Below are 10,218 nucleotides of genomic sequence, written 5' to 3' on the forward strand. Positions count from 1 at the left end.
GCCCTGCAGCTTGGGCAGAAAACACAGTCATGGGGGGTGGGGGTTGCTATTGCTTGAAACCCAGCTCCGTATCACCACAGGTGGTGTTTTGCAACAAACGTGTTTCCCCATGCTACTCGGGACTGCCCTCTGCATCCAGCCTTTAGCAGCTGGCACAACACCGGTCGGGGGGGGGGGGATGGAGCCGGGTCTCCCCACGGGAGCGGCCGGGGACAGGGGAGAGGCGTTTGCCTCGTGCTGCCCAGTTCCCCGTCCTTCGTCTGCCCAGCCCTGGCGGTGACAGCCCCGACCGCTCCTGCGGCTCCTCCCGCCCCCGGCTGGGCATTGAACGGGCTCCATAGACGGGCCAGATCCACCCCCCTCCTGCTGCCAGATCCAATCCCCTCCTGCTGCCAGATCCCCTCTGCCCATGAGTGCAGGGGACAGGGCTAGATGCCCTGTCGAGGTCACCTGCCAGTCCTACGATTCTGTCAGGGCCTCAGACTTTGCAGGGTGTGCTCTGGGCTTTTGGTTAGCAATCCGCAGTTCCCTGAGAGCATACTTCTCAGGTGCCAGTGGGAGCCACAGCTGTCTAGCTGTGGGGCACCTGTGCCTTCGGGCACAGCGCACTGCTCAGAGTTGTGCCGTATCCAGCTGTTTTTGAGGATATCTTCACTGTGTGACTCAAATAAACCACTCTTGCAATCTGCGTCTGGGAATGGGAATCTTTCCCCCGCTGCCAGAGTCAGACATCGTTTTGGGTACAAGCAAGCCCCTAGCCCTGTCTGTCCCACTGTTTGCTGGAATGGCTGCTTTGCTGTGTTTCTGTAACTTCACTCCTTTGCCAGGCAGGGCTGGGCTATTGCCCTGGCGGAGCAGTGGGCTGTTGCTTGGCTAGTCCCCATCCTTTGACCTGGCCAGCACGGATGGCTGTACCAGGAGTTCAGCCTCCTGCTGGCCTAGCCCTCAGGCTCACTGGAGCACGCATCTTCCCACCGGGCCAAGGCACAGCGGGCAGGAAAGGTCTCTTGCCATCAGTGCCAGGCTAATTGCATGGGTGGTGGGCTCCATGCCACAGCACCAGTGGATTTGATTCAGTCGGTAGGAAGAACTGCTGAAGCCAGGGAGTATACGTGATAGCCATTCTAAGTGTGTCGATTAGAGCATGACAAAGTGCCGCATTTGAGGCCTATGTGTGGTGTCCCCAAATTCAGTTAATGCTGCCTACCCTCCAACAATTAATACCACCCCAATGCCATGGTGCCCCTCCAATACAGCTCCCCACTCCTCCAGTAACCCCCTCCCCTCCAGGGACTTCCGCAGCGGAGGGGCGAGGAAGGTGGGAGCAGCTGATAGTGTTCACCAGAGGGCAGTGGGAAGGCGGGAGCAGAAAGAGCCCATCAACTTTGTGCCAGGCCTGATCCCTCCTTCGCCCACCTGTCCCTCCCCTACTTGAAATCCCATGTTAGCTACTGTGCCGCTTCCCCCTCTCCCCCCACAAGCCTCTTTCTGCTCCTGCGGGATGGGAGCACGGGGCCCACAACTGCTGGCTGGCAGACACTGCCTGAGACCGATATGGGCATGTTGGACTAACACAAGACAGGTATATTGTCCAACACTATGAGAAATTTCGATTTTAAAAGGATTTTGTTCAATTTATACTTTATTTTCCATTCAGTTTTTTACCCATTCCAATATGGCAGGGATATTACAGTGTACGGGTTGCAAAATTTTGCTACATTAATTCTTTGTCATCTTGGTTAAAAGAAAACAAACCGATTCCAAAGAATTAAAACCTCCCATTGACTATGCCATAATGTTTTTATTGCAGTAATTAAAAAATTGAAAATATCAGTTTTGCTCCAATGGAAATAAAAATCACACTCATCTGTTTAAGTGCATGGAATGAAATCAATTTGGCTATTTCTAAAGAACAAATCACTTGAGGCAAAGTCAGCTTAGGGAATTTGTTTGAGGCTCTTCATTCAAACAAAGTTGACAACATATATTCCAGTAAACAACAATATCCAGAAACATTTTTCCTTCAGCAGCACAGCAACACAGTACTAAATGTACATTTTCTCCATGAAAAGAAAAACAAAGGTATTTGTATACAAAAAAATCCGTGTAATCTTTGGTACCAAATGTAAAGACACCTTCTTATTAAGTACGTCCTCCCCAGTTGGCATGTAACAGAAACTTTTCCTTAAGAATGGCTCAAAATTACCCATCTCATAGTGGTTCTGTTTAGCTGGTACTGACAACTGCAGTTAAAAAAGCAATCTGGAGGTTGAGAGGTCTGCAGGAGACATTGGGGCATTTTATATCAGTGTGGGATGAATCTGGCCATTCAGGGTATTTATGGAGGGCGAACACTGATGTCCTTTGAATGAATATTGTTTAGGGAAGTGATCTACCTACAGGGCTGGGGACCTAAAGTACTTGGCAAAGTCTGTGGCAAGATCTGAAATTCTTAGATTTGGATTCCCGGTTCCCCTTGTGGCTATGCTCTTGAGTCTCATCTCTACAGAAAAATTCTTTACCTGCACCCTGCAGTCAAGTGCAGGAGAATTATACAGCTCTTCGGCTAATTTGGTTTCGTTCCTCATTCCATACTCTTTTTATTTCAATACTGCCAAATGGAATTAAAACTCTAGATCAAGAGAGGAAAAAAGGCTCTGGATTTCAACTGGCAGCTTGAGGTTTTTATTTTGAAGTAGAAACTAGACATTGAACTTGAGTGCTTTGGAAAAGGCTCTCCTAGAGTTTCTGAATATAGCGATTGGTTGATTTCAGCAACAGGTGACTGCTGTACAACTATCAGTGAGTTGGTCCATTTTTCTCCTCTTGGACTTCTAAATGTTTTCAATAGTAAAAGTCTCTCTTAATGTAACATGTCTTTTCTAACTGGCTGCAATGGCTCCACTCCTGCACACACTTATGCATGTAACTGACTCATGAAGTTAGTCCCCCTGAAGTCAGAGAGTAAAATCACTGGTCATAGGTGCTGGAACGAGGGGTATGGGGTACTACTGCACTCCTGGCTTGAAGTAGTAATAGCAACGAAGTACACGTTTTCTGCCTTCAGCACCTCCACTGTTAACATTGATGTAGTACCCCTGTCACTGGTGTCAGAGTTTACAAGACTGGGCCCAATAACTGCACATTGTTTAGTTTGGCCTTATTCCATAAGATGAACTGTTTGAAGGCAAGTTCAGTTACAGATTTATTTAAGTGATTTAAAAAAACCAAACCTTTAGGGAATTACACAACTTGTTCGGATAGCAATTCTCTCTCTTCCTTGTTTGCTTTTCCCCACACCAGAAGAATAGAAAAAGCTGGTGAATAAAGGGCACATTTATTTTACTAACTGTTACTTCCTTTCACTTAGGACAAATCAATGATGTTTCTTAGATTTTCATCTCTTCGGATTTTTGAATTTCCCCTTTAGAATGAGCAGTTAGACCCATACATCTTATTATTTTTTATTGCCTACAATGTGCTTATTCCGTTTTTTTAATATATGTGCAATTGGCCTTTGTGATAATACTCATGTTTGGTTGACTACAGTATTTGTCTAACAATGATACTACTGCAGCTATTGTTAGAATAGTTCCTCTTAGATATTTTGCCATTTACATATACTGCAGGATCTTTTTAAATCACTTTAGAGCATGGTTTCAAATCCACATCAGGATCTGACTGCTGGAGATAGCTGTTTTACCATTTCAAGCAATGCGGTCAGACTTCTTTCCCTGATTAATAACAATAATTTGTACTGCAGTGTCTGGGTCTCACTCAGAGACCAGGACTGCATTGTGCTAGGTGCTGTACAAACAGCGAACAACGAGATCCCTGGTGCTTACGATCTAAGCAGTATAATTGCCATTTAAAAGTGGCGGTAAGGTGACAGCCAGTGCATTTCCACAAGATTGCACAGGTGATCTGGGTTCTGGGATGGTAATATGTGAAGTTCTAGGCTGCAGGGTATGTGTGGATTATTATACCTTTCTGGGAGAAAGCAGGAACAGGGTACGTGATGTTCGGTGGTAAGAGTCGGGGGACCTAAATTCTATTCCTAGCTCTGCTACTGACTTACTATCTGACCGTAGCCAAGTTTCCTTCAACCCCGTGCTTCAGTTTCCCCATCTGTAGAATGGGGATAATGATACTGACCCTCCTGTGTAAAACACTTTGAGATGTACAGATGAAGCGTGCTACATAACAGCAAAGCATATTAGGCGCTGCTCCCAAAAGCATAGCTGCAGCGTTGTGCTAACCCAATGACAGGAGAGTTCTGAAGTAAGGGATGTGATCCAGTTAACTAAACCCATGCCAATGGGGTAGGAATTGCTCAGGTTTCAACAATTGATTGTACTTTGGATGGTGGTGCCGCTTTACAGTACTTAGAATTGGGATGGGTTTTGTTAAAAAAACTAGGAGTCCCTAGTGTCATTCTTTACTGAGGGAGGTGTTTCTGGACAATTCATTGCACACACATTTATAAAGCAAGCCTCTAGAAATAATGCTGTTTTCCCCATAGTGTCAGTTAAATGCCCATACACTAACTATATCACAAGTGGGCACGGTTCTATTGATTTTTGCTGATGTTGATACACATCTCAGGGACAGGGCATAACCAGTATTTGAACTCAGGACCACCGGCATCTAAAGCTGAGGTGCAAACCCTAGGCCACAGAGCCATTCACCGGAGGTTGGTGCATTTATGCCAGTGGCAAATTTAGTTCTTTGTTGATACCATTCATTTTGGTTAATTAATTTGATGTATTTTTTCTTGTAGGGTACTGCAGTGATGGGCTTGTGTTGTGTTAGTTCTGAGAAACAGCTTTGTGACTTTAAGAGGATACCATGTAGAAGTGGAGAGGGTGAAGATAATACACCAGTGTGGTCATTGCCGCATTATTGCAATAGTGCCTGGAGGTCCCAGCTGAGATCAGGGCTCCATTGTGCTAGGAGCTCTACAAACACATCCTGAGAGACAGTCCTTGCCCTGAGCTGCTTACGGTCGAGTTAGGGTGGAAGGGGAAACTGAGGCACAAAGTGAGGCCCCCGAAGAGCATGCTGCAGGTCAGTGGCAGAGCCAGGAATAGAAGCCAGGTCATTTGTCCCAGTGCCCTGCACACTAGACCATGCTGTCTCGCAATGGTCAGTTGTGTAGGTTGTCATGGTGAAGTGAGATCTAGCAGTGGGTGTGGTTTACATGAATTCTGAGGCAGTATCAGAGCAGCTAAGCAGAGAAGGGAGCCAATAACCATCCGTCTGGCTAAACAAGCCTTTCCCACTCTCTCTCTCTCTAGCCTCGGCCTCTCCTTGTGTCAGGGAGCCTGTGGGGAAGGGCGCAAACGGCAGCCGTAAGCCATGCATACAGTACACAGGCAGGGAGCACCATGAGGCCGACTGGGCGCTATCCAATACCCAACAAGAAGGACCTGCCGTATGATATAGTGGAGCTCATGGAAGAAGTAGAGATGAAGGTAAGAAGAGTCTGCTGAGAAAAGCTCTACCCAGAGGACACAACCCAACCTCTGAGTTTGGCCAATACCAAGAGTCAGTTTCTGGATCAGCATTAGGGATGGCCCCAGCACCCTTGGAGTTCTGTGCAGTCCATCCACATGGAACAGCCTGCAGGGTCAGGCCCTTTGTTAGAAATACTTGGGTGGCTCAGCATGATTATTATTCGCCTTGTTTGTTCCAGGAGGTGACTGTTGGTTCCACATGGCTTCTCGCTCAGAAGGGCAGCAAGCACCATTTCCCCACCTTCCCTGTTTGTTTTACTAGGGAAAAAGGGGATGAAGTTAAACCTGACCCAAAACTTTCTTTTCAATACTGATGATGCACTGAAAAGGCCGGCAAAATTTTTCTCCTGCTTGTTTTTCTCCTTTCCCCAAAGCATCCAAATGGGTGTATTTATTCTAAGCAACGCCACAAGGTGCAAGGCCATGGAGAATCAGGCCCCTTGTCTCCTTTTTCTCTTCCCCCTAACGCCTGTCTGCTCCTTTCTGTCCCACTCCCCCTCCGGGCACTATTTCCTGCTTCCCTGCCTCCTAGCCCTGAGCCCCCTTCTCTGCTCTCTCCATCCTGAACACCCTCACCAAGGAAGATCTTGGCTTGGCTTTCCTGGGAGCTTTGGTCCATCAGTTCTTACCTTTTTCCTGTTGGGCTAAAGTCTCTGCTCTCTGATCCTGTTATATTGCAGTGGCCCCTTGTGGAGTCTGCCAGGCTTGTTCCTCTTTTACAGGCATCACAACTTTCTATTGAGGCTGGTGGTTTGTAGAGTCTTCCCCTGCAATATCCCTCCCCCTAGTTCCTTCTGGCGTGTGCTGTACCTTTTTATTCCCCTGTTTTGGAGCTAACAAGACCCCCGGTCTGACTGCCAGGAGGAATCAGAAGCAATAACTGTGCCTCTCTGCACCTTGACCAGCTGTTAGTTATTTGTATTACAGTAGTGCCTGAAGCCCCAGCTGAAGTCATTATATCAGTAAAACATGGCATAGGCCAAAGTGTATTGTAACTGGGCTGTCTAAGCAGTCCCCCCTTGTGGCCCATCAAAGCACAGCCCACCCACCTGTGGGTCTCTGACAGTCAGCTGACACCCTTGCTCCAATCCAGTGTAGCATGCCTGGGCACACTGGAGTCCAACCCTTTCCAAGGTATTAGAGTCCAAGAAAACAAAGGCCAACTGTGAACTCAAAACTCAGGGTCATGCGAGGGATCTCAGCAGGACTCTGCCCTTCTGCTCAGGGTTTGCTTTGCCCGTTTCTTTTCACAGTCTCCCTGGGCCCCATTGTCACCTCCACCAGGTAGGAGGTTGCCTCAAGCTTGGGCTGGAACCCAGCATCCCTCTCTGAAAGAGATGTAGAACTCTGCTTTCGTCCCTGGCCAGCCCTGAGCTGGCCAAGGCCGCCTCCTTTTATCACCCCACTCCCTGATTGACATTGGCTGTAGGCGTAATGGGCAGGATCAGCTGGGTCCACAGGCTGTCCCCCGATCCAGCCAGTCCCCGGTGTGGAGCATACCTGCCTCATTAACCCCATCACTACCAGCATAGGGCCGATCAGCCCCATCGTATGTATTTTCCACTTTGAGCTTTTGTAGCGTGTGCTCTCTGTAGTAAGGTTACAGCCATTGACTTCTCTTCTCTTTAACCTTTGAACAGAGTGGATTTTTGCCCAATGTGTTCAGTGTGATGTCTCATCGGCCTGCGGAATTCAGAGCATTCTTCGCATATTACAATGCCATCATGAACAAAGAGAAAGGTAAACTATGCAGCAGCCTTGAAACTGCCTTTAGCTTTGTAGGTCAAAAGTTGCTAAAATGTGGTGCTTGGCTCTGAGTTCTGTATGTCCTGCAGCCAGCCTCATCTTCACCTAGAGGGTTACAGCCAGCAGAGACTACCAGATCCAGCATGCAGTGGTAATCCACACTCAGTGAGGTCTGGCTGGTCCACATAAGAGGTTTGAGTCTGCTGCTGCTTCCAGCTGAAATAATATTTGAGGCTCATGCTCTTAGTACTGACAGTCCTGGGTTCAGGACCAGCTGTCAGGCCAAGACGGACTGCACAGTTGCTCGGTGTTCTGCTTTGTGGATTTCTAAGCCAGCAAAGTTATCCATATCCAGTGGGAGCAGTAATAATGTGATACCTTTTTGCAACAGGCTCTGGAAGCAGTAAGGGTGCAGGATATGCTTTGAGTGTTTCTCTAATGAAAATAGAGGTGCCCGTCGGCTCTTTCAGTACTAAAGGGGTGTTTTGACCAAGTGCAGTGTGCATAAAGAACTGCTCAAATCACACAGAAATCTTTAGAAAACATTGTATTAGGAACATTTCTGTATGTGTCACATTTTCAATAGGGGAGAAGTCCTCTCATTTATGTTACCTTGGAGGACATTTCCATAAAGTCAGAATCTCTTAAGACCCCTTGAAAATTTGACCCAACCTCTATTGGCTTGAAAAAACGATCCAACCCCTGTTAGCGAGAGGCAGACGCAGAAGAGTTGTGTCTTCAGAGGTGGGGATGTCACTAAGGTACAAGAGCAATGCCCTGGTGTGTGACCACACCTTTCAGAGGGCGCTGCATCTCCTACCATGGTGTTCTCCCTGGTCTTTGCTTGTGGCTTCATATTTTGCAAAAGTGGCTGGCTAGTAGCTGCCTAGTAAGCTTGAGCCCTGCCCCCCTCCTCTCAATTCTAGAAGGATCTTTATTTTTCTTTCTTCTCTACCCTCCAAGTCTCCTGTCAGCAGCTCCAGTGTCTACTGTAAAAAAAAAAAAATCACAAAAAGTGTTTCCTTCTTCGAACACTGATCTTAAGGTTCTCTCTTTCTCTGTTTCACTGTAGAGCTTCTACCTAGAGCCTTACCTAGGCCTGCCTGCCTGCTTTAAAAGAAACTAAACCTGTAGCCTCACACCTACCTCTGCTGCTTGGGACAGTAGCCAGCAGCCTGCAATGTGACATTGACATGATTTTCATCAGTGTCACAGCTGCCTACAGAATTCTGAAAGCAGCAGTGAAAATGAAACTGACCAGAGTTTTATTTCATCCGGCTCGGGCTTGGAAAGCTAGTAGCAGCAGCAGAAGTGGACTCAGGTACACAGCATTGTATAGGTTTTCATGGGGAAGGCTGTCTTCCCAACCATAAGGGCTAGAAAATTAATTTAAAAAAATGAAATGCTGCAAAAATCGATGACTTGTCTTGAGAACCTGACTCTGTTTGGCATTGCATATGTAAATCCCTAGATTTATATTTAACTCTATCACAGCTTAAGTCACATTCCTAGGACTTCTTTGGAGAATGATCATAGAATATCATAGACTATCAGGATTGGAAGGGACCTCAGGAGGTCATCTAGTCCAACCCCCTGCTCGAAGCAGGAACCACTGCTTTGATGGGCTTCAGTCTGCCCAGGGTATTCAAACACCAACAATTTTTGGGAAATTCAAACTCTCTGGAAGCTTGATCTAGGTGACTTGCCCAGCCTGATGGTTATAAAACATGATCTCAAGCCCATCAACTTCAGGAGAACTTCATTATTTCTATTTTGTCTCCTGCACAAAAGCGAACCTCCCCCTAGCCCCTTGGCTAATAGGGCCTGTAACATTGCATTTGCCTATAAGAACAACATTCAAATTGAAAATTAAGGGTTCAAGAATCAAGTAACTAGATGCAAACTTATTAATCATTTGACTCTGAAATAGGCACAGAAAAATACTGATTAAGGATCTGTATACTGCAAACATTTAGGCACATGAGTATTTTTACTTAGGTGAGAAGTCGATAGGACTAATTAGCAGTTCCACTAACTACTTACATGAGTACAATGACTTTTGTTTGAAAGTTAGGGCCCTAATTATCTATGGATCAAATGTGCAGTTCTTACCCCATCAAAACTTGCATAAGAATTTTGCCTGAGTGAGGACTGCAGGATTCAACCCTCTAGCTATTAAATTACTGGCATAACTGTACTGGTCAAACATAGGTGCTGAAACTAGGGATGTTGGGGATGTGGCAGCACCCCCTGGCTTGAAGGGGTTTCCATCATAAACAGGGTTTACAGTTTGGGTCAATGGCTCTCAGCCCTCTCCGCTATACAAATTGTTCCAGTGCCCCTGTCATCAAGATGTCTCTCTGTATACTTTCTTGCATGCTTCAGTACATGCCAACCACTGACTCTACAGCATCTGTTATTTCCCAGTACCATTGATCCGTGTGTATTCTTTTGTAATAAAATGAAAAGCTTCAATAAGAAATCTCCCTTAGATTATTTATTTTTCCCCCATAGGAAGACTCAGCAAGGCGGACAAAGAACTTATTGTTGTGGCTACAAGCATTGTTAACAGATGTCCCTACTGTGTAATTGCACACGGTGCGTTACATCGGATATATTCTAAAAAGCCAGCTTTGGCGGATCAGGTTAGTGGGATTGTTTGGTTGTTTTTAAACTAAGTAATGAAAATATCAGAACAAAAGGGCATACTCTGTGCCTGCTTTGTAGGCTGTCTTGAGATGGAGAAAAAATATAATCAAAATAAAGTCTCTTCTTTTCCTGACTGCTGAAGGTTCCAATCCGACAATCTGTTCCATGCAGATGGACCCCACTGGGCCTGCGTGAAGCAGTTTGCAGGATTGGGGCCTAATACAATAGCTCTCTTTCTCCAAGCTAGTCCATTTGTTTCTCTGCCCACGACTGGGTTATCCTCTGTTAACAGCGAGCACAATAAGCT

This window comes from Terrapene carolina, unplaced genomic scaffold (assembly GCF_002925995.2).
Source record: "Terrapene carolina triunguis isolate 2854851 unplaced genomic scaffold, T_m_triunguis-2.0 Scaffold35098, whole genome shotgun sequence".
NCBI classification, from domain to species: domain Eukaryota; kingdom Metazoa; phylum Chordata; order Testudines; family Emydidae; genus Terrapene; species Terrapene triunguis.